The 24,341-nt window shown below is 38.4% G+C and overlaps 1 pseudogene; it reads right to left on the bottom strand.

Annotated features, from left to right (window-relative positions):
- Nucleotides 1–423: 423 nt before the first annotated feature.
- On the bottom strand, nucleotides 424–23,102 carry LOC110194203 (uncharacterized; annotated as a pseudogene).
- Nucleotides 23,103–24,341: the final 1,239 nt, after the last annotated feature.

Genomic DNA, 24,341 nt, shown 5'->3' on the forward strand with positions numbered 1-24,341 from the left:
CCTATTTTGCCAGCAGCTTGATGGGACTTTTCCATACCCCTGTAAGTGTAGACAGCTCTAGTGGGTCTGCCTTCACAATAACATTGAGCATCACTCTTGACTGGATCTGAGTCACTTGCTGGCATGATATCTCACGTTTCACACATCCCCAGACCTTGTTTATTGTAGCGTAACCACAAAGGTAAGATAGATTCAAAGGCATCAATTCTCCAATTTTCTGTTATAATCTTATAACATAAGACACATAGGATGGGCAGTTGAGAATTTTCCTCTGAAATTGCTCTTGCCACCTTCTGCTAAAATCTATGAGTACTTCCAGTCACTGGAATAACTAAGAAGTTAGAGAAAAGAGAGAAAAAGTAACAACGACTAAGAGTAGCAGTAATTTTTTGGTGGTTGGGGGGATTACTGAATCCTTTTATTCTACACACAAGAGCCACTAAGGATCAGGCCTGTGGAGGCTGTATCACAAGTATATGGTTCCACACATCAACACCAGGGGTATGGGTAAGAACAGGTCATGCTATCCCAGTTACGAGATGATGAGATCTTTCAACAGAATACCAGACGATCAGGTACGGTATCTGATAAGACAGTTCTAACAAAGCAGTGGGAACACCACAGAAAGGTGGAGGGGAAAGGGGAGTTAAGCATCAGAGGCCCCTGCTCCCAAAACAAAACTGGCTTAGTACTGGGCACTGCCCATTCTTGGGATAGGAGCAGGCTTCTGACAGAGGTGGTTGGTGCCTGCTAGCTCTGAGGCTTCCTGGCCATGGAGCTTACTTGGCCTGAGGGTTTCTGAAGTTCCTTCTAGCAAATTTAGCCTTGCTGCCCAGATCTTCCTCAATTCTGAGAAGCTGGTTGTATTTGGCCAGAATCTCAGATAGGCAGGTGGCACCAGTCTTGATCTGCCCAGTGCAGAAACCCACCACCAGGTCGGCAGTGAAGATGTCTTCAGTCTCCCCAGAATGTTGGGAAACCATTACTTTCCACCTACTGGCCTGGGCCAGCTAGCACACCTGGAGAGATTCATTTATGAAGCCCATCTCCTTCACTTTGAGTAGGAGGGCGTTGCAGGCTTTCTCATTCATAACCTTTTCAATGTGCTTGGGATTGGTCACAGGGAGATCATCCCCTACCGCCTGGATGCCCTCAATAGCAATGAAATTCTTCCAATCTTCCCAATCAGAGTAACAGTACTTTAATGTACTCTACATACACCAATTTACTAATGACAAAGTTGTCACAATAAGAAAGGCACAAAAGTTGAATGCAGGGAGTTGCATAAGGGTCAGCTGCCAATAGTCCTAAATAAGGCACCCACCTTCCACAGTGGGGACTGCCTGCTATTAGCCCTCAAATAGCTAGGAGAAGCAGGCTTCATAGGCTACCTGTACTGCTGTCACACCTTATTGTTGTCATTGACAGAGGGTGGCAGCTAAGTGGTACAAGGTATAGAGCACTGGCCCTGAGTTAAAATCCACTCAGACACTTACTAGATGTGTGACCCTAGACAAGTCATTTAAGCTCTATCTGCCCCAGTTTCCTCAGCTGTAAGATAGGGAAAATAAGAGCACCTACCTCCCAGCATTGTGAGGAGCGAATAATACAATATTTGTTAAGCACCTAGTTCCGTGCCGGATACATAGTAAGTTCTTAATAAATTCATGTTACCTTTCCCAGGAAGGGAGTCAAGAGAGAACTTTCCATAGTGAAGGAACAATCACTGTTGGGGAGTGATGTTCTGGAATAGCTTTGCCTGTGTTTGTATTTGTGCTTCTCTATTCTGGGGGAGTATTGCACCTTGTGCCAGTTTGCTGCAGTGCCTAAGGCTTTGGGCAGAGAGAACCCCCAAAGTTTTGGTAGCAATGACCAATTCATAAGCTCAGTGGGAGCTATGTCTTTGACAATACCTTCTGAGCCCTTCTCTTTTCTTTCAGGTGTGCCTAGCTCCAAAACCTTAGACCTCTTGCAGTCAGAGTTAATGGGATCCCTGACATAGGGATCAAAATACCTGGTGGAGTCCAAGGGGCCCCAGAGCCTCCTACATAAAAAAAGGTATCTTCTATAAACATCTATAATGGTATTTTGTGGCAGTTTAGGAGACAAGAATACGGCACCAGTTGAAAAGTCTTCACTGTGGCTATTAATTAGACATTTTAGTCATCGCATTTTCTAGGAAATCCATCTCTTGACAATACAAGGACGTAGAGATGCTCATTAAATAACTTTTGCTGAACAGACATGTATTTGACTCCACTGAGGGTAGAAAGAGAACGTCTTATATGTACAACATCTTTTTTTTATCAGTAACAAATGTTAAGTCAGCTGAAAAGTAACACTGACAATTTCCTGCAGTCACCATACTAATAAAGACATTAGAAACTCAGAGAATCTTCTAATGACAGTGTTCTGTTTTCAGAAACCTTTTTCACATAAAAAGAGAAATAGAGAGAAAGAGAGAGAGAGAGAGAGAGAGAGAGAGAGAAGAGAGAGAGAGAGAGAGAGAGAGAAGAGAGAGGAGAGAGGGAGGGAGGGAGGGAGGAGGGAAGGAGAGGGAGGGAGGGAGAGGGAGGGAGGGAGAGAGAGAGAATTCTGGATGAATGACTTAAAAATTTTCAAATGGCCTCAAAGTGCTGCCCTTACTCATTTCTTCATTTCTCCTCTTAGAAGACTTTTAAATTTCTTCATATGAACAAGCCAATATGAAATCAAAAAGAGCAAGCTAAACATTGGAGTGAAAAGTGTGATTTCAAGAGCCTGCCAGAAGGTTTGAAAAAGGAGGCTTTTAAGCTAAGAAACAGCTTCTATGAGCTAAATTTCATTAACAAAAAGGGAGTATTTTAAAATCCCTTACAGCTTTCAGTAGTGTATAAAAAGTTAGAAACTAGGAAATACGTTTGCATCTCATTTACCTAACTGATGAGAGATAAATGAGTTAAGCATGGAAAATATAGCCTTGAGGTGATCTTTTGCTCATGAAACACAGCTTGAGCTCTCCTTAAAGTCAAGAGAATCATTCACTCTCTCTGCCACCACAAGACCAACCATAGTTACTAACCTTTCCTAAAGCAATAGTTGCAAGGACAGTAATAGAAAAATTAGAAATCATAATTTTTAACCTTAATTGCTTTGCAATAGAGATGAGAAGCTTTTTGTTTTTCTTTTTTTTTTTTGAAGGGGGGAAGGAGTCATGGCTTTGATCAGAAGTGCCAGTATTAGGACAGTTTATGAAAAGACAGAAATGTTTTGTTTTATTTTGTTTTATTTTTAATTTTGTAAATAAATATGGGTTTCATCTGGCCATTGGGTTTCATTGGTCATCTCCAAACTGTCCTTCCACTGACTGTCCTCCATGCCAGCAATGTTCTCTTTCTCTACCTCTGGCTTCCTTCAAAGCTCAGCTTGAATTCCATCTTCTACCTTCTATATTCTATCTTCAATCTTCTATGTTCTATCTATATTCCATCTTCCACCTTCTATATTTCCATCTTCTATAGGAGGGCTATCACAATCCCTTCCTCCCACCCCTACACCACCATCTCTTATACTGCTAGCACCTTCCCTCTGAGGACATCTCCCATTTTCACTGTATATATCTTGCATGTATGTAGTTGTTGCATGTATCTCCCCATTCCTCGAGGACAGGGAGCATGTTTTGTGCCTTTCTCTGTGTGTGTGTGTGTGTGTGTGTGTGTGTGTGTGTGTGTGTGTGTTAGCATGCGCGTGTGTGCGTGCGTGTGCGCTCACTCTTAGCACAATGCCTGGAATATAGTAAGTGCTTAATCAATGTTTGTTGACTGACTCACCTTCAGCCCTCCAGGTCGAGCTGTGGAAACCAGCTGCCTTGCCTGAAGAAGAGCTTCTCTGGTGCAGGTTTTTCCTGAGACTACATTTAGGGGAAGAATAATTGTCCATTTACTAAAGAAAATGAAAGGCAACTCTTCCTGAATAGCTTTGGACTCTTGACTCCAGGCTGCTGCCAAACTGAGAATATCCCTTGTTAATGGAATATATTCAGGTATTTCTGAGTAAAGATATCTTTCTATCTAAAAGGTGACAGAGAGAAACAATCTCTTTTATGTCGATGCTTCAGGGAGCCATCAGTGGTTGTTTCTAAAATATGAGAGTCTATCCTAGTTATGCCTGCCCTGGAAATGCCTCCCTTATGATCACTTTTCAGTAAAATTGTAGTCAGATTAGCATGCCTGGGAAACATGGAAGCAGCATGTATCAATGCTCTGGGTTCTGTCTTCAGAGGACATTACTCCTGCCAAGACATTCAGAGAATGTAAGCAGTGACATTTGATTTTTATTTGTATATCCATTACTTTTAGTTTTCTTGCTGTAATATGTACAAAGATACCCTCAAAGGGATAGTTTTTCATTAGCTTAGTAGAAAATGGAAATTATTTAATTTGGATACTCTTTCTTAGAAGCTCTTGAAATTGAAGTCTCCATTGAAAAAAATACAAGGAAAAGTTGTGAGGGAAAAAAAGCATGATGTATTCTTAGATCAGCAGTAGAAACTGTACAAAGTGAGAATTGGTGACCTAGTCATAGCAAAGCACAAAAAAAGCCAATTTGTGAGAAAATAGAATGAACTCACAGCTGTATTCATGGGAATCAAAATTTTCGAGCAGCCACCTTGAATGTATTTTGGCTACATAAAATCATAATGGAGTTCTTTTCATATACATGATTTCCTTAAGGTCTGAAAAGATAAAGGTTTATTCTCTGCTATGACAGATTTTTTTCCTCTACTCTGATTTTTCCTACTCCAGGTGCACTTAGACTCCATTATATTAACTGTGTGTATATGCCCGTGTCTCATTTAATTTTTCTTTCCATTGCAATATGAGAAGACTCTTCAAAGAAAGAATGGTCTTCATTAATGATTCTCCTGCCTTGAAATGGCATCTCTGTCTATCATTAGGTTACTGACAAGATTTAAATATAAACTCCTTAGGGTTTCTTTTTTCCCACACTTTCTTCTTCATAGACAGGTGGCACTCTATAAAAGAGAATAATGGGAAGATAAGAGCTACAAATCTAATATTCTGCTTTAAGCTGTCAGCAAATTTCCCTTTCATCCTTCACAGTCACTAAAGGAATTCCATAACAAGCAAGGAGAATGCACTTGTAGAATGCCACCAGGCTGGCCTGCCACAACACCTGTAATTATTTTAATATCATTTCTGTGGCTCTATGCATAAGGGGAGAGCTACCTTAAGTGAAGACATATTAAAACACACCCACATGATGTGCCATGTGGAGCTCATTATCAACACAGGCTCCCTTGCCAGAGGACAGATGCTACATATCTTCAAATCTGCCTTTGGAGAACATTTACATTGTTTAGTGGGATGCCCAAGAGCAAGCTTCATGTCTCCAAATTGGCCAAAGAATATTATTTTTAATCATCCAACTATTGCTAACAATTGACTGAGAACCTATTGGAATCATACAACCCGAAAATCTCAGAACTGAAAAGGACCTTTGACATAATCTAGTCCAACTTCCTTCCCCATCAAAAATGCCCTCTATCACATCCCTGACAGGTGAGCATCCAGCTCTGAACATTTCTATCTGAAAACAGAAAATTAATAATACTTGTATTCCTCATCTCACAAAGCTACTATTAGGAAAGTGGACTGGTTCATAGAAGTAGAGATGCAAAGATTATAGCTGCAGACATGGAATGGACCTCAGAGCCTATCTATTCCAACTCCTTTACTTTACAGATGAGGAAACTGAGGCTCAAAGAGGTCACACAGGTATAAAGTTGCATAAGTAGGAAGTATCAGAATGGGGATTTGAACCCAGGTTCTCTAACTTCAGAATTAGTATTCTTGCCAATATATCATTCTGTCTCCTTAAACCGCTGTTGTTATTCTTATTCTAACATCACTATTGTTTTCCAGTGGTGGAGACTCATTTTCATGAGGAAGCCCAATTCATTTTTGGACAGTTCTGATTGCTAGGCAATTATTTTTAAATTGATTCATAATCTGCTCCCTATAGTGTCTACGCAACTGGTCTCATTAGATATAAAATCTAATCAATGTTTACCATGACAGACCTTCAGATTTTTGAAGAGAGATATCATATTTTCCCAAGCGTTCTCTTTTCCAACCAAAATAACCCCAGTTTTTTTCAACCAGTCCTCATCCAATATAAATTCAATTTCCTTCACCATCCATGTTGGAGGGAAACTTGTCTGCATAAACAGTAATGGATATGCAGCCCCTGGCACCAAAAACATGTTTTTCTCTGGTCCAATAAATACTCATCTATTTCAATCAATGCCTAACAAGTCCTTACTTCTACTGAGTCTCCCCTAAATGAGTTAGAATAATTCATATGACATTATAGTGAAGCCAAAGACTTTTGCTTAAAGTCTAACAGTAACATAAAATGTAAATAACAAAAGGTTAGCTCAAGCAGTGGGCACTGTCATCACTCATTTCCCAAAGCTACAACCAAAGATTCACTAGTAGTGATCCCTGATTAGCCCATACAGAATTCTCCTTCCACCCCCTCAACATAGCAGGAATAACATTTCATCTAATCGCTCAGGGCAGGATGTTGGCTAGTATCTTCAGCAGCATTGTTGGGTCTGGAGAGCTTTTTAAAATGTTGTAGTCTAAGCCCAACCTTCTAGCAGGATGTGACACAAAAATCATGAAGTGTTATAAAGAGCACTATGGCTTTCCAGCAGAAAAAAAAAAAAAGGAAAATGATGTCAGGGGTAGGTTCCAGGCATCATTTCTTCCCCCATCTACCTCTGTAACTCTGCTGCCTAAAATCATCTATTTCTGATCTTACTGTGGAATTTACATCTTCCTGGGGTCAGGTACATTGTAGCTCTAGATGCAAGCTCAGAATCTGCAGAGATTGAATTAATGAAGCTAATAAAAAATTAAATATGATATTGATGGTAATAATAATTTTTATTTACAAAGAAAAAAATGTAACCAAAACCACAACAACCGTTCAAAATCAAAATCACTATGTTGTCACCAAGATTATAAACTAAGGTCGCAACAGACCTAGAAGTCAATCAAAGAGGGAAGCAGGAAGCCAATAACCAGGAACAGAAAACCAATTACCTAAATCAGAAGAACTTAAAGTACATTTCTGCTTTAAACCATCAGCAAATATAATAATATTTAGAAGTAGAAGCAAAGTGTTCATGATCTGCCAACAATAGGTCTCTCAGTCTTATATATCTCCCTTCCACTCTCTCTGCTATACATATTTCTTATTCTTTAGTTATTTGGTTACTACTTCTCACTTACAGGAAATCCATTGCTAGATGAATGAAAATATACTATTTGGCCAGAGTGTTATTATCCCCATGTTCATAAGGGATTTCATTGTTCTAGGGCAAACTCAAATTATTCAGGGTTATTTGAACTTCCCATGTAGTTAGAGTTCACTACCCTTCCCTTTATTGCCAAGCCCTCCTTGGCTTTCAAGAAGATGATTTGCCTAAATCAGGAGTGGGAAACTTGCAGCTTTAAGGCCACAAGTGACCTTCTAGGTCTTTAAGTGTGGCCTTTTGATTGAATCCAAATTTCATAAAACAAACCTCCCAAAAAAGATTTGTTCTACAAAATTTGCGTTCAATGAAAAGGCCACATTTAAGGACCTAGAAGGCCACATGTGGCCTTAATGCCACAGGTTCTTCACCCCTGGCCTAAACTGTTCAAGAAAACCTAAACAATTTGATTGAAGGGACATCTCCTATGTTACTCCCAGGGTATGGTATATGGTTCTTTCAATTTCAATTCCTTGTCTCCCAATGAAGGTAGACTAAGAATGAAAAAATTTTCCTGGTCATGTTGGGATTCTGATGAGAAGTAATGAATTCTCATTTTCACTATCCACCCCTTTGTCTCTATAATCACATTAAGCAAATGCTGACCTACAAAACTATAACCCCTTAGTAAGTTAATGATGACTGAAGGCAAATACTACCTCCTCAAGGAAATAAGTCCATTTAGAGAAAGTGAGTACCCCCTCAAAAAAATCTGGTCTTTAAAACATCCATTTCAATGTTCAATGAAGCCCACCGCCTAAGACTGACAAGACAAATGAAAACACTAGGTAATATAATAGGGCAACTGATGGCACAGTTGATAGAGTGCTAGATCTGGATTCAGGGATGTTCATCTTACTGAGTTCAAATGTGGCCTCAGACCCTTACTGGCTATGTGACCCTGGGCAAGTCACTTAACCCTGTTTGCCTCAGTTCCTCATCTATAAATGAGCTGGAGAAGGAAATGGCAAACCACCCCCTTATCTTTGCCAAGAAAACCCCAAATGGGGTCATGAAGAGTTGGACATAACTAGAACAACTAAACAACACAGATAATATAAGTATGTCTCTGTGCATTTTAAGTCCACCATCTCTCTAATGGGAGACTGAGGGCATATTTCCTCTCAGTCCCATGGTCCCATTTTTTCAAATTATTGTGTTGATTAGAGGTTAAAGTCTTTCAAAGCTCTTTTTTTTCTATGTCATTTGTAAGTTCTTCCAGTCCTGCTCATTTCAATTTGCAGTTAATACACATCTTCCTGGTTTTATCTAAAATGGTCTATTTCAAAATTTCTTATGGGACAATAATCTTTTATGTTCATACACTAGAATTTGCTTAGCAATTGCCCTAATATTGCCTCCTTTTTTTTAATCTGAAAATCTTGTGGCAAAAATGTTTCCCAGTTAACTGATTCCCTTCTAATTTTAACTGCATTAAGTTTGTTTGGGCAAAGCCTTCTAAATTTTAAATAATCGTTATTCCCTATCTATACTTTATTTAGTTATGTACTTTTCCTTTATCCATAGGTCTGAACAGTAATCTCTTCCTTGCTGCTATATTTGCTTATGATGTCACATTTACGTATGATGTATTAATTTGGGGTTTATCTTCATCCAAAGTACAAAATGTTCATCAATACCTAATTACTGCCAATTTCAATTTTTGTCTTCCCAGCAGTTTTGGTCAAATTGTGAGTCCTTATTCCAGTGACTGGAGTTTTTACATTTATTTAACACAATGCTACTGTGTTGCTTCTGTATGTTGTATATGTAATCTGTTCCACTGATTGACCTCTCTATTTTTTAACCAGTACCAAAGCATTATAATGTAGGATAGTTTGAGATATGATATTGATATATCCCTTTCTTTACCACTTTTTTCATTATTCCCTTTTAGATTTTTGACCTTTTATTTCTGTACATGAATTTCATTTTTTTGCTTTATAAATTGTTAGATGATATTGTTATTTTTACCATATTGTCTTCATCTACCTATATGCAGTCAATTTTGGTCTGTATATCTACAAAAATTAAGAAGAAGAGATTTTAATAGAAAAATTAGAGGTGTTAGATCTCTAATAATTATGAAATGGAAATAGAAAAGAATTTACATACCTCTTGCTGCATAAGTCACATTTGCAGAAATTGCCCATTTACTGGGGCATAAAGACCTCACCAAAAACATAGAAAAATAGAAATATTGATCATAATGCAATACGATTATATCCAAAAAGGGCCACCAAAGAAATAATTTAAAGTAACTGGAGAAAAATAATTGTAAAGAACCGTTATTCAAAAAAAAAAAAGCATAAAAACATTAGAAAATTTCATCAAAGAAAACCATACCAAAACCTATGGAATGAAACTAAAAAATGTCTGTAGGGATATATACATATGTGTGTGCATATATGTGTGTGTAAATGTGTGTATGTAAATACTTTCATCAATGTTTTCAACATCCATTTCATCAGAAGCATCAACATAATCCATAAATTGTGCTTGGTAAGATTTGAGGAACAAAAACCAGCCCTTTCAACTCAGGACAAAGTGGAAATTCTGAGAATCAAAAAAGCAATTTATATAATTGTAAGAAAAATCTATTGAATTGATAAATGACTGAGGTTTTTTTCTGAAATTTAATAAAATAATCAAGTTGATTTTTAAAAAAGAGATGAGAAAAGTATCAAAAATAAAAAGGAGACCTCAGAACAATTTAAGAGAAAATACAAGAAATTTTCCAAAACTTTTTAGCCCAGTTAGCTCAGTTCTCTGTTACTTCTTTGGCTCATTCATGTGACTGACTGCTATGGCAAACTGGCTGCCACATAAGCCTCCGTACCCCTGAACAATGTTGTTGTTGTTGTTTTTATTTTTGACTAGTAGGATCTCCCACCTTTTAAAAAAATTAAACAAGAGTCTTCTCACCTACTTAGCTTTGATCTTTAATTAAAAGATTCCTGTTAAAGCTAAGAGTACACAGAAGCCATCTTAATCTGTTGTCAGGTAGAAGGCTTATGTCATCTACTTTCCGCCTCTTCTGTTCTTGTTTGTCCCTTCCTCATTGAGCAGATTTCGAGTAGCTTATCTCACTATCTAACATCTTGCTTGTGCCAGCATCTTTTGTCTCCACTAACACATGAGCATGGTGAGATTGTCCTGCCTTTTCTCATGCTATGTATGATGCTTCTTGTTAATTTGCTGAGTTGTACTTCATCTGCAAATAGCATATTATTACTGGTAATGTTGATGAAAACAGAAATTGCCTTCAGTTGTTTTCTGCTAGTAGGTCTTATGTAGAAATTCAACTTCCAACCTAATCTTACCTTTTCTTGTCTCATCTCTTCTCCCCAGTGTTCAGATTTCAGGCATACATATACATCTAACTTTTTCTTTTTACCATCTTTGTATATTCTCTTGTTGAGTTCAATTCCGTTCAACAAATATTCATTAAAAATCTAGACTATGCAAGGCACAATACTATGTATTAGGGATGTAAAGATGAGAAGCACCACATTTCCTGCTTTCACGTTGTTTATACAGTTATCCCTTCCACATGGAGGATTTAGGAACACAGTGTCCTGCAATCTGGAAAATCTGCTTAAAATTTTTGGCCCTTCCTTTGCACCAAAGGAGAAGTCTGAAATTTTTATTTTTATTTTATGGGGTGTTTGCAGTGCCTTATTGTAAAATTTGGGTTAGGTATCTGGTTATAGGTTCTATGTCATCTATGGCTTCCTCAAAACTCCCCAAAAATTCCATTTAATTTCTTAGGCTGACTAGCAATGTATTAAACTGCAAGGGGGAAAGTTGTGATGTGGAAGAGACAACTGTAGCTGAGCAATAGGGTTAAGGCAACAAAGCAAATAACTACAATAAAATGTTGATTTGTTGTTCCTTCTTTTAACTTTCCTTCTCTGTGTCACATGCTTTCATACAGAAAATTCCAGGGGCAGCTAGGTGGCATAGTGGATAGAGCACTGGCCCTGGAGTCAGGAGGACCTGAGTTCAAATCTGGCCTCAGACACTTGACACTCACTAGGTGCATGACTCTGGGCAGGTCATTCAACCCCAATTGCCTCACCAAAAAAAAAAAAAAAAGAAAGAAAGAAAATTCATGATACCTGTTCAGATTTGTCTCTGTCTCTTTAGATTCTTTTATGTTTCTTGATTACAATTCAAAGCCACTTGTTACATTCTCTGTGATTTCTTATGATTGTAATAAACATGGTTTTATTGTGTTAAGTACAAAAGAAAGGTCTTAGGGGTTTTTTGGATGAGTATGGACCCACTTATATCCTCAGAAAAGTAATAGTTTTGGGTCCCAGCTATGGGATCATTGATAGAAAACCAGGGCTTGGTATCAGAAGAGAATATAGAACCTTCCACCAGGAGAGGTACTATGTATTGAGGAATTTGCAAAGTTCGGAGGCAGTATGGTGCCTCTCCTTAAGAAACTTACAGTCTAGGAGGGTACAATACATATATACATAGATAGCTACAATATGCAATGTCACATTATGAGTACATTATACACATATGGAACAAAGTGCTAAATGAAGTCCTAAGAAGAAGGTCTTTGTCAACCTGAAATTAGGGAATACTTCCTCTAGGAGACTATATGCAAGTTAAACTTAAAAGTATTAAGTGAGATTCAACAGACAAAGAGGGTTAGGGAGTATAGTTTAAGTATACAAACACCGTAATCACACAAGCTGTGAAACACAGAATGCTAGGTGGAGCAGTGGATGGAGTACTGAGCCTACAGTTAGGAATTCCTGAATTCAAATCTGGCCTCAGACACTTATTAGACATGTGACCTTGGACATGTCACTTAGCTCTATTTGCCTCAGTTTCCTCATCTGTAAAATGAGCTGGAGAAGGAAATAGCAAACCACTCCAGAATCTTTGCCAAGAAAACCCCAAAAGGCGTCATGAACAGTTGGATGTGACTGAAAATGAGTAACTAGCAACAAATTTAGAGCAGAGAGAAGGCCAGTGTGTCTAATGAATACATTGTTTGGAGGACAGTAATATGGTATACTATTGAATATGACCTAGGACAGGAAATCCAAGAGAATAGAAGAGTTAGAAAAAATGTGGGATACAACTGGCATAGTGTCTAATACAAAGAAGGTATTCAGTAAAGGCTGGATTGATTGACAGTTGATTAAAAAGGTAGTAGTATGGATCAAAACATGGGCAGTGAACCTATAACTAAATAACAGAGATAGAGTTTCGCATTCCAGGGTGAAGCTCTGTAGAGAAAGCACATGAATTAAGTTGGTTAAACTAGAACCTATATAAGTAAATTGTGTATCGTAATTTGTTCATGTATGTGCTTATTGTTCTTATTAAGTTGTTTCAGTCATGTCTGACTCTTTTTGATCCCAATTGGCAAAGATACTGGAGTGGTTTGCCATTCCCTTCTCCAGCTCACTTTATAGATTTGGAAACTGAGGCAAATTGGGTTAAATGACTTGCTCAAGGCCACACAGCTAGTAAGTCTCTGAGACTACATTTGAACTCAGGAAGATGAGTCTTCCTGACTCCAGACCTGGCATTTTATCCATTGTGCACCTAACTGCCCTTTATGTGTGTGCATATATGTATACATATATATACATATACACACCACACATTTGTGCATATACCACATTCAAATATAAGCATACATATGAAGTGGTAGCCAAACAGAGTAGAAAGTAGGATAGTTTATATTCATGAAGACCTTGGTTCAAGTTCTGGTTCTGATATACATTGGTCACATGATTATGAGTTAGTTATTTAACTTTCTCAGTGGCTCAGTCAACTTTCTAAGTTGCTGGATATTTATTGCTATGTACAGGTAGAGGATATTTCCTCATCAGAACTTCTTATATCAATGACATCAGACACTGCATATGTGTATCATATGTGTGTACATATGTTTATATATGCATGTATATATGTGCATATGTATGCATAAATATAATCATATATGTATATACACACATGTGTATATGTGTGTATGTGCATATATGCATGTGTGTGTATATACATATATATATATATGTATATATTTTTAAGGCAGCTATTTGAATAGTGGTCACGTGGAAACACAATCAGACTTGTTCTACATGACCAGAGAGGGCAAAAGTAGAAACAATAAGTGGACTCTTAAAGATATAAATTTAGGCTTGAAGAAAAGGAAATTTCCCTAACAGATCTATCCCAGAGTGGAATGGGTTGCCTTGGGAGGTAGTATGTGAGGAACCCTCATAGATCTTCCAACGAAGCCTAGGCCACCACTTGCTATTCCCCACCTTATAGTGGGGATTCTTTTCTGGAACGGTTTGGACTAGAACTCTGAAACTCTGTGATTGTTAGGTTTTTACTCTGGTATCCTCCCCCCTCTCTTCCCTGACCCCCATACCGCACCATTATAGTAAATCAGCTCATACAATATAAGCAACTGAATGACAGGACTAAACAGTACACAATGCACAGTAAAACAGTGTGCAAACAAATGAACAATAAACAGTTAATGCCACATCAAAGAAAAATTAGGACCTTGGCTCATGACTCTAGCTACAGTGTGGCTAGCCACTCCATGATTGTATCCCCTTCTTCACATCTCAATTGTCCCTCCTCCTTATTGTGGATGAATAGCTATTTGATTTTAAATCTTATTCCCAGGTGAAGTTAACTACTGCAAAAATATTTGTGACAGGTACACATCTGACAGCTAGAGAAAGGGCTAATACTTGGCATCACTCTGAAACTTGATGCCAGCTAGAGCCCCCTTTCTTTCTGTGACACTTCAGAGGACACTCTCTCCTTCTTTGGGAAAAGTTCATTTCCACTTTTTTGGCCTCTAGGTATGTTTTTTTGACAGGCCATAGGCAAAGTGACTGACTGGTTTCCTAATCTAAAACGATAAATCCTTGTGAAACTCATTGTATACTTCAATACTGGCAGACTCTTCAGGCAGCTGGTTGACCTACCATAGTGTGATTGCTAGGCATTCTCTTGCTCATGGGAGCTGATTCTGAACTCCACAGATTTTTTTTTAAGTAGAAATAAGAGGTTCTTGAGCCAGAAGCTAGAACAGAAGCACATGAACATCCCCCTGGCTATTGGCCTGATAATATTCCAAGTTTGGGTAAAAATTTTCCTATTTATGCACAACAGTGCCCCAGGAAATCCCTAATGGAGCTCTGATTCTGCACACTCAAGGATAAGGATCTCTGCCCAGTTCCAGGGCCAGGGATCAACAGAAAGTAACTCTCTGATCGCTTGGCTGGCATCCTTAACCTTAAATAGCACTTTTCTTTTCCTTTTTTTTTTACGTGAAACTGCAAATCAGTTATGTACAACTTGCTATTCCTTTTAAATATATAATAATGCCCTGAAGGCTATTGATGGGTCAAAGACCTATGGTGCATCTCAACTACTCAGTGCTGATACAGCCACTAACCTTAGTGATAAGGGCATGAATAGTCAATATCATGAAAATATTTTTCCTTTTTTTTCTTCCCCTCTACCCTAGAGTTGGCTACCATTAGACATAAATGTGTGTGTATGTGTGTGTGTGCATGTGTATGTGTGTGTGTGCGTGTGTGTGTGTGTGTGTGTGTAAAATCATTCTATACATCTATTTATCAGTTCTTTCTCTGGATGTAGATAGCCTCTTCCTTCATATGTCCTCTGCAGTTAATTTGAATATTTATCATAGTCAAAATGACTTATTTCCACAAAGTTGTTTTTAAAATGATATTATTGTTATTGTATACAATGTTCTTTTGGTTCTACTTATTTCATTCTTCATTACTTCTTGCAAGTCTATCCACATTTTTCTAAGATCATTGAGCTCATCATTTCTTCTAGCACAGTAGTATTCCATCACAATCATATACCATAACTTGTTTAGCCATTCCCCAATTGAGAGGCATCCATGCAATTTCCAGTTCTTTGCCCTCACAAACAGAATTGCTATAAATATTTTATAACATATAGTTTCTTTTCCTTTCTCCCTAATCATCTTTGGAAATAGACCTAGTAGCGGTATTGCCGGGTCAAAGGGTATAAGCAGTTTAATAACTGTTTGGGCATAATTCCGAGATTACAATAATAATAACAAAAAATAACATTTTCCAAGTTGCACGATTAAGAATGTAAGACTGAAGACTTGCAATTCTATAATTACTCCACCTCTAGATTTCTTTTTCTTGAAGGCACTGAAATTGAAAAATGTGGATTTTAGTTTCACAACTCATTTGGCAAGGCAAATGATCGAGGGTTGAGTTCCCTGTGTTGTCATTTAGCCTTGACATAAGGCTCTATAGTTTCCTTTCTCTGTAATCATTAGGTACTTTGGCAGATATCCCATTCTGTGTGTCTGTTCTCAGAGGAGAAAAAAAGAAAAAGGGAAAAAAACACCTTTTCTTTACTTCTAATGTAAAATTTCTCTCTCTTTCTTTTTTTGTTGTTTTTATTGCTATAATCTCCCTTTATTCCTTCCTAGAAATAAGGGCTCGAACTTTCTGTTTCCAAGGTTACCTTGTCTTCTCTTTTTGCTTCCCCTAAGAATCCTTTTTTTCCCCCAAGCCTCCCTGATAAGGTTCAATCTGTCTGACTCATGACATTCTTCCTAGTCATATCTCTCTCATCTTTCCTAATGCTCACTCTTTCTTTTCTCTTTCATTGGGGTTCACACTGCTAAGAAACCTTCTTTTCTGCTTCAGGCTCAAGTCAAACAATCTCCCCCCAAGCTTGAGCACTGTTTTTCCCCCTGTCTTGTGGCATTTATAGTATGCTGCTGCAATGTCATTTATTTCAGTTTTTTCAGTTGTGTCCAACTCTTCTTGAGCCCATTTGGGGCTTTCTTGGCAAAGATATTGGAGTGGTTCACCATTTCCTTTTCAAGCTCATTTTATAGATGAGGAAACTGAGGCAAATAGAGCTAAGTGACATGTCCAGGGTCACATGTCTGATAAGTTTCTGAGGCCAAATTTTAACTCAGGACTTCCTGACTCCAGGCCTAGCATTATGTTTATTGTGCCACTTAGCTGCCCACAATGTTATTTATGTGAACCTTAAAAATCCATACTAGATGCATGGGAGAATGGGCCTTGGTAGTAGTCACTAGACAGGAGCAGGCCTAATGCAAAGTAGGCAGTCATTTGGCAATACTGGAGAGGTCATCATCATCATGGTAATCGTCATTGTCGTCATTGTCATCATCATTATAGTAGTAGTAATAATGTTTATAAAGCATTTACTTTGTACCAGACACTGTGCAAAGCACTTTAAAATTACTTCCTCACTTGATCATCACAATGACCCTGGGAAGTAGGTGCTCTTATTATTTTCATCTTACAAATGAGGAAACTGAGATAAACAGACTTTCTCAAGGTCACACACTAGCAAGAGTCTGAAGCCAAATTTGAATTCAGGTCTTCTTAACTCCATGGGGCAGCTAGGTGGCACAGTAGATAGAGCACTGGACCTGGAGTCAGAAAGACCGGAGGTCAAATATGACCTCAGACACGTACTAGCTGTATAATTCTGGGCAAGTCATTTAACCTCTGTTTGCCTTAATCCACTGGAGAAGGAAATGGCAAACTGCTCTTGTATCTTTGCCAAGAAAACCCCATGGACATTTAGTCCACGGGGTCACAAAACGTCAGCCATGACTGACTGGATGAACTACAACAACTTCTTCAGTCTAAGTCCAGCATCCCGTCCACTGCACCCTGAGCAAGTACATAGTTCTAGAGCCAGAAGAGGTCTCCAAAGCCATCTGATCCAATGCTCTGATTTTACAGAAGAGAAACTGAGGCACAGGGTAGCTAAGTCCCTTGCACAAGGCTCACAGTGCATAAACATCATAGATGGGATTTGAACTTAGATCGTTTGACTCTGTAGCACACGTTCTTTCAATTGTATTATACTATCTTCCCAACCTATCTTTTTGCTAACATGCCAGAAAAACAAAATAGAGGTAGAACCTGCATAGCTCTACCACTGGAAAATTATTCCTTTGTGATAAGATATTGCATCTCCTGCTAAATAGTTAATGTGCCACCTATGATCAATCAGTGCACAAGACATGTCATGACTGCAGGTGCTTCTCTTTGCCTTACCTGAAGTCACATTACTACAGTTTCCAGTCTGCTTCACAAACCTGTTAACATCTATGCCTAGCATGCACTCAGATATTCTACAACTATATATTTATTCCTTGGTGTAAGGCAATAAATCTCTTGTAGTGATCTGTTTAAAAAATAAATAGAGGACACACCACTGGGAGAGATGACATATAATCTTTACTGACTTTAATGCCTCAGTATAAATTAGCTAGGTGGCACAGTGGATAGAGGGCTGGATCTGAAGTCAGGAAGACTCATCTTCCTGAGTTCATATTTGGCCTCAGATACTTACTAGCTGTGTGACCCTGGGCAAGTCACTTAATCCTGTTTGCCTCAGTTTCCGCATCTGTAAAATGAAATGGAGAAGGAAATGGCAAACCACTCTAGGATCTTTGCCAAGAAAACCCCAGCTGGGGTCAAGGAGAGTCAGACATGACTGGAAATAACTGAACAACAAGTCAATTACCTTATTAGATTAACAAATCATCTAGGCAGCTCTGCTCTGTTCTTAGACTACACTGGCCCCACACGGTGGGAGGCAGAGGGCCCACTATGTCTGTGGACACCCTGCCCCCACAACTGAGCTCCCAGAGCTCCCAAAGCCCTTCTGAGCTTCTCTCACTAGACATATGTATTTTACATTCCACTTTGTATTGTATTTATGTCCGTCTCTGACTTCTCTCAGCTACTCCACAAGTTCAGAGCACTGTGTCTCTAATACTGCTACCCAAATAATTATCTTCCCAATATAGTACTACGATCATGCCAATCCTCAATTAAAAAAAAAAGCCTTTAGCGGCTCCCCGTTTCCTCCAGAAGGAGGGAGGTGCTGTTATTACCCCCATTTTACAAATGAGGAAATTGAGGTAGATAGAAGTTAAACCTCTTTCTCAGGGCCACTTAGTTAGTAAGTGTCTGAGGCTGATTCCATGATTGTTTCTGCTTCTCCACCTCATACCAAAGAAGTGTTGCTATACGGTCATGTCCAACTCTTCATGGCCCCTTTTAGCATTTTCTTGACAAAGATACTGGAATGTTTTCGTCATTTAGTTCTCCAGATCATTTTACAGATAAGGAAACTGAGGCAAACAGGGTTAAGTGACTTGCCTAGGGTCATACAGCTGGTAAGTGTCTGCAGCTGGATTTGAACTTAGGTCTTCCTGACTCTAGGCCAGGCAATCTATCCACTGTGCTGCCCAGCTGCCCTAAGAGGTAGGTTTATACAATTAGGCTTACTTTCACAGTGTCTGATTCTGCCCTTAGAAAGATAGTTATGAAAAGACTTGTGTTTATGCTCCCCCAGTTAGAGAGCTAAGGAAGGTCCCTCTCTTCTTCATGGCTCCTATTATGCCCTCACACCACAAACACAGAAAGACCCAGCACCATCGGGGCAACCACAAGCGTTTTTGAAATATTAAATCTATGGGGCAGCTACGTGGTGCAGTGGATAGAGCACCGGTCCAGAAGTCAGGAGGATCTGAGTTCAAATCTGGCCTCAGACACATAACACTTGCTAGCTGTATGACCCTGGGCAAATCACTTAACCCCATTACCTAGTAAAAAAACAAACAAACAAACAAACAAAAAAAGAAATAATATTTAATCTGGAAAATGCTTTAACGGCAAAAATTTAGAAACACACAAAAGAAAGTAAGGCTAGGGCAGTATGGGGCCCTCTCATTGTTTCCTTAGCTGAGCATTCCTAGTTTCTCTCCCTACTCTTGCTGCAAGTATGAGCTACTAGAATAAAACTCACAGATACAATCACATTCACTTTCTACCATTTAGATGAAGGTCATCTCTTATGGTCTTACAGGAAAGAATTGCAGATGTTACAGGCACCAGCTGCAGCTGTGCCCCAGGGATGACCTGCCCCTTTCCTTTCCCTCCTTTCTCTTTTAGAATACCACCCTCCAAAAGAACACACCATAGTGATAGGTTAGCCCCCCTTCCAGCCACACCCTCAGGCTGATCTCCTATTGGTTTCTTGTCTTCCCAAACTGGGAAAAACTACAATCCCAGAGGGTCTTGTGGCCAGCCCACCCCTGGCAAAGGTTGGTTGTACTATTATGATTAAAGCCTTCTTCCATTTAAGTCATACTTTACAGTTACAAATCATATCATATATCATAAATGGGTAGGCTATGGATAAGTGGGGAAGGGAAAAAGTCATTCTTCATTCTAGGAAGAAGGAAGATCTTAATCAAAGGGATCAGAAGCAGGAAGGCACAAAGTGGGTTCAGAAATTGACAAATGGACCAGATAGCCTACAATTATATGAGAGTTTATATCATGAAACAGAGGGAGATACAATTGAAAAAGTCAGAAATTACCAAGTATTGGAGGGCCTTAGAGCATTAGGCTAACAGATTTGGAATTTATTTTTAAATTTTTACTGTATCTATGTTGTTTAATAAATCTTACTCTGGGCATATACAAGCCATTAGTTTAACTCTTTGGGTCATGTGCTCAAGCCCCTGTAGAACTGGGCTAGTGAAATATAGATATAGATACATAGATTTAGATATACACATATATATATGGATACACATATATACATACACACATATACATACACCCATATACCTATACATATGTATGTTGTAGGTGGAATTGTTGAAATTGGATCTTAAACTGCACTAAATTTAAAACACTAAACCTATATATAACCGTGGATATTTGTTATTGTTCAGTCAATTTCAGTGATGTCTGACCCTTCATGACCCCATAACTGTGGATACAGCAAATAATTGGTTTTTAACTCCTTTTGGTCATTTGGCCCTTGTGGTTCCCAAGGTGGTGAACCACTGTGGATTACTGAGTGGGAAGGTAATGTTGTAAAAGCATAGAATTACAGGACCTCTGAGTTAGAAGGAACCTGACATGGCATCTAGCCCAGTAGTGTCAACCTCAAACAGAAACTGATTCCTGAAAACCATATTCACTTGAAAACCAAAAATTAACATTAACTATATTGTATTATAATTTCATTCATTTAAAAATATTTCCCAATTACATTTTTATAATTACTATTTTATTTTTAAAAATATTTCCCAATTACATTTATCAGTTACTAATTGGGCTTCACTTAGGAGTTGTGGGCTGAGGGCCCAAGTTGGTCATTTGTTTTTACATTTTTTTTTTTGTGAGGCAACCAGGGTTAAGTGACTTGCCCAGGGTCATACAGGGAGTAAATGTCAAGTATCTGACCAAGTTGGTCATTTGACAGTTCTGATCTAGTACACGGAAATTCCTTCTACAAAATGTATGACAGGTAGCCACCTAGCATCCACTTGTCTATTCCACTTTTGGACAGCTCTATTGGAAATTTTGTTTTTGGTTTTTTTTTCTTCCTTTACATTGAGCTTAATCTTCCAGTCCACTACTTCTACTCAACCACCCTTCCTTCAAGGGCCAAGAGGACCAAAGCTAATCCCTCTTCCACTTAAAAATCCTTCAGATATTTGAAGACGGATGTGTCCCTAACTCCCAATTTTTTTTCTTCCCTTGGCTAAACATTCCTAGTTCCTTCAACAATTTCACATATGTCATGGACTTGAACCTCACTAATGAATGGGGTGGGCCTGAACCAAATGACCAAAAGAGTTTAAAAATCAATAACTTGATACCCAGAGAGTCAGATATGCTTAGTGTCTCATGATTAACCCCATCAAATTAAACTGTAATTTACAAATGAGACTTTTAATGGAAAAATATGGGGTTCAAACCAATGTGAAATTAAAAAAAAATCTTTCACCATCTGCATTCCTTAACATCAGACTATCAGCAAAACCCAACAGTAAAAACATAGTCATTATAGAAAAAAGAAAATAATTGCTTTGGCAGGCTAGTACTGTCTCTAAGATAGAATATACATTGCATGCTGAATATAAAGCTGGCATTGAGGTAATTACAAAATATAGCACATAACAAGTTATGCTAATATAAAATTAAACTTCCAACATAAATCTAGTCCAGGAACATCTAGCATATCAGTTTGATAATATGTTCTTAACTCACATAATTGCAGATAATCATTCGAAGACGTTCAATGGCTGATTTAACTGGATGATAAAATATGCGCTACCATGTCCAGGCATAGTGGATTTAAAGGGGCTATCCAGTCTCAGTCATATCATGATGGAATATTAGACCTAGAAGGGATATAGATGTCATCTTGACCTATCAAATTGGAGATTTTGAAGAGACCTTAGAGATCATCTACTCTAGTCCCTTCATTTTACAGATGAGGAAAATGAACCGCAAAGAGAAGAAGCAATTTACTCAAGGTCACTAAGGGACAGACCCAGGATTCAAACTCAGGGTCTCTAAATGGAAAGCCAGTGATCTTATCATCCACCTCATTTCTTCTGACAAGCCTTAGAAACATAATAATAGGAACAGCTCACATTTACATAGATCTTTAAATTGCTTAAAGAGTTTTCCTAACAACTCCTGTAGGGAGAACATGTACTATAAGCTTCATTTGATAGATGAGAAAGCTGAGGTGCAGAAAGCTTTTTTTTAAATAAAAAAAATCTTTCCCACAGTCATAAAGTTATTGTTTTCCAGAGATGGTATTTTTTTTTAACTTGGACTCCTGATTCCCGAATCCACCACCATCTGTACTCCATACCACTCCAAGTCTGGTGTGGTCATAGATTTATTTTGCTCCCTCTGTGTGTGCGTATATGTATGTGTGTGTGTGTGTGTGTGTGTGTGTGTGTGTGTGTGTACACATACATACACACATATATACACACATACAAATGTATATATACATACATACATATGTATATATACACACACATACATATACACATACATGCATATGTACATACATACGTATATACACACATGTGTGTATGTACATGCATATGTATATACATGCATACATGTATGTATATATACATACATGTGTATATACATACATACATGTGTGTTATGTATGCTTAAGATTTTACCATTTTAGTATAATTAGAAAGGTCAAAGAATAGCTACAGGCTCATAATTCTAGTAGTAAAAGTCTCTAAAATCTATTACAATTAGAATTTATCAAAACTGATTGATACTTCTGTAATAAATACTTCCTTATCAATTCTGTTATGAAAAAAATTGCTTTTTATCTAGTATCTGATTTGGAAAAATCAATAAGAAAAGTAATAACATACTGAGCTCAGTTACGATGTTAAAGAGATGGGCAAGCTAACAAGATTACTCAGTAAGAACAGCCCACTTACCTTATCCCTACGGTAGTCACTGGTAGACTAAGCTATAAGCCTACTTATGGCCTTTTCTACTATTGAAAACCAGTGCAGGGAAGGCTAGCCTCTGGGTGTTATAGAGGAGAGAATGAAAATAATGGTAGAACCATCATAATGATTATCACTACCATCACCACCACTCTTCCTCCCCACCCCCAAATCCCCTTTCTTGGTGTAAGAGAAGTAGAACACTGGCCTGCCGTGCTCACAATTGAAGAAGGAAAGTTGTTCTTTTATCTTCAAAGGACCTCTTTTATCCTTCCTCATCCTCACCTCTCCTGGGGTATACACTGTGGCAATGGACACCAACATGCCTGAGAACGTATCGAAGAACTCGGAAGCTGTTGACAAAAATGCATGTGTCACTGACTTTTTGGTAGTCATCACTGAACTCTTAGATATTCTCTAGGTCCAAGACATCAGGAAAATTGCTGTACAGCTCAATGTACAACGTTTCCCTCTGAAATGGACACTGTCATACAAACGTACATCAGTAGGAACACACAGAGAAAGCCATTCAGCAATACAGACACTGTCTCTCCCTGGAGTCGTACTATTCTGCCACAAAAAAAAGGTCTTGTTAGAAATATAAGTTTCATAGGGTAAGGTCTGAAGTCAGGAAGACAATTCAAATATAGCCTCAGACATTTACTAGCTATATGACCCTGGGCAAGTCATTTAGCCTCTGTTTGCCTCAGTTTCTTCATCTGTAAAATGGAGATAATGATAGCACCTAACTCACAGGGCTGTTGCAAGGATCAGATGAGATAATAGCAATTTATATAATGCTTCCTACGTACTTAGCACAGTGCCTGACACATAAGAAGCACGATACAAATATTAGCTATCACAATCATCATCTTTGGACTGCCTTGCTCAACCTCCTATCAACACACCTAGTTCTATCTATATCTTTCAATACCACGGGTTAGCCTAGCCTAATCACTGACATACATCGTTATATTCTTGCTATTTGTATATGTTGTCATGTTCTTGTTAGGGCTACCGGCACTAGATACTACTCCTCTGCTATCACGTATACACTGCCCTGTCTTCCTGATGGAGGTGACTCTTCCCCCAAAAAAGCTGGCACCTGGCTGCCACAATAATAATACTAAAACCCTACCCTGCCTTCCTTATATCTGTTCATACAACAGAGAAAATGGTTTTAGCTGAGGTACAAGGAGGGAAAGGACCTGAGGAATTTGTATGTGGCTACAATCAGCTGGCATACTTAAGCCACAGAAACATTCCACAGTGCTGGGGCAGATCTGTTAATCACTGAGGATGGTTTTGTAATTTGGCCTGGCCTGTCTATTTAATCCCAGTCATTACAATGTGGTACTTTATGTGCTCTGAGAAGCAGAAAGAATAACAATCTATAGAGCTCTCTATGCTATATGAAGGTAGAGAAGTATAGATGGTTGGGGGTGGGGCAGGGGTTTGGATCTTGATTTCATTAGCAGAGGAAACTGTAGGCATTCAAACATCTTCCACCAATGGAGACTGACAATATATCTGTTATTTGAAGTTTCAAAATGTTGCTGAGTACAAGAAAAAAGTTAAGTAACTTGTCCAGGATTTCAGTCAGAATGTGTCAGTGGAAAAACTTGAGCCCAAATC

Source organism: Phascolarctos cinereus, unplaced genomic scaffold (assembly GCF_003287225.1).
Source record: "Phascolarctos cinereus isolate Bilbo 61053 unplaced genomic scaffold, phaCin_HiC Scaffold_1;HRSCAF=81, whole genome shotgun sequence".
NCBI lineage: Eukaryota > Metazoa > Chordata > Mammalia > Diprotodontia > Phascolarctidae > Phascolarctos > Phascolarctos cinereus.